This window comes from Propithecus coquereli, unplaced genomic scaffold (assembly GCF_000956105.1).
Source record: "Propithecus coquereli isolate 6110/MARCELLA unplaced genomic scaffold, Pcoq_1.0 Scaffold65, whole genome shotgun sequence".
In the NCBI taxonomy this organism is placed as follows: domain Eukaryota; kingdom Metazoa; phylum Chordata; class Mammalia; order Primates; family Indriidae; genus Propithecus; species Propithecus coquereli.
The window spans coordinates 1,958,867-1,960,373 of record NW_012152507.1 but is presented as its reverse complement, the minus strand read 5'-3'; the positions used below and the strand labels follow the sequence as shown (position 1 = coordinate 1,960,373).

The 1,507-nt window shown below is 36.0% G+C and overlaps 1 protein-coding gene across 2 annotated transcripts in view; it reads right to left on the bottom strand.

The window, feature by feature from the left end:
- Window positions 1–1,507, bottom strand: part of EDNRA (endothelin receptor type A) — a 57,048-nt gene that overhangs the window by 20,888 nt on the left and 34,653 nt on the right. The window lies entirely within an intron of this gene.

Sequence of the window (1,507 nt, the reverse complement as noted above, 5' to 3'; positions counted from 1 at the left end):
ATATATGTAATATTTACAGATTATTTATTCTGTTGTTATAGTTTAACAACAGAAGAGATGAACCTTTGATCTCACATGAAGTAGTCATGCTGCCTCCTTTTCAAAGAGTAGCAAAAGTTTGGGGTTTTGAGTGACAGCTCAACCCAGAAGCAGGCAGTGGTCTGTTATCAAGCCTTAGTAAACCATGAGTAAAGCAAGTCATTTCAACTAGTGGAACTGGAAGATTATATTATCTTCTGACAAGTAGCCAAAAAGATGAATGAGAGGTTATGGACAATACTGGAAAAATGACGTGGTGTAGGATGTACTGATTTTGCCAGTTGGTTAACACCTAAATCCACTTGAACTTACCTTTTCTTCTGTGGTTAAGGGGCTGACTCTGCTGCAGGAGATGTGAAATAAGTGGTTTTTCTCTATTTAGTCTCAAGCTTCCCTTTATCATACAGAACAATTTGGGTACAGTGATTTGTTAGTAGCATTTGCAGAAAAATCTGCTCTTCCATGTTAACAATTTAAAATCTTGGTTCCAAGGCAAGGGTGGAGCCCTCTAGTGGCTGTGCTAAGTAGAGCAGGAACATAATAGCTAACAAATCGTTCCCCCCTGGAGTTGCTGATTATTTGTCTAATTAGGTATGATACTGGGAGCATGGGCTTAAATAATAGTTCAGCTACCTAAAATGGGGAGGGAAGTTCCTGCCGAATACATGATTCTTTTTCAAGAATAAAAATGGTATTGATTTCTAATTTTTGCTTAGTGACTCAGAATTTAAACTTATTCCACTCAACAGGAAATGGTAACCTTTTAACTTGACAAACTTGCCTTTTTACCTTTTTTTGCAAAGTACGTTTTGTCATAGTAACTCTAAGTTGAGCTTTGACTTTCTGTTCTACTATTTCTAAAAGATTATGTGAGGTTTAACTTCATGGTCAGTGTGGCCATTAACATGAAAGAGGTTTCCCACTGAAAGAGGTTGGGAAACCAGTATCCACAGATACAAAATCAGAGTGTATGCATTTCAAGAATTTAGAAACATAGGGAAATCTATCATTCTGTGATTACGGCTAAGACCTTATATGACTTAATTTTTAGAAGTTTTCCCTTTTTAGTTTTTAAACTTACTTCCCTTTATTTTAAATAGTTTTCTAAAAGGTCCTTTTCCTTCAATCCAGTCCTGCCTCTGGGCTCTTCTTCATCTCTCTATAACCAGTCTCGATCAATATCTTCTCAAGATGTCCACATAAACTTTTGTCCAAGGACAACCACAGAGCTCTTCACACAAACACTGCCCTAAACTCTGTTTTCACGAAGCTAACAAATTAATTTTACCATTGTTGACTGCTGGTTATTGACTTGGTACAAGTGAAGACACAAAACACTTATTATTTCTGAGATGAATCACCCCTATAAAGATAAGAAAACCTGAAAACTAATTTTCATAGAATAAGAATTTAGTATTCTAGCCCAGAATTGTAATTCTCCACTGAAAACCACAGATATGTAATTAAA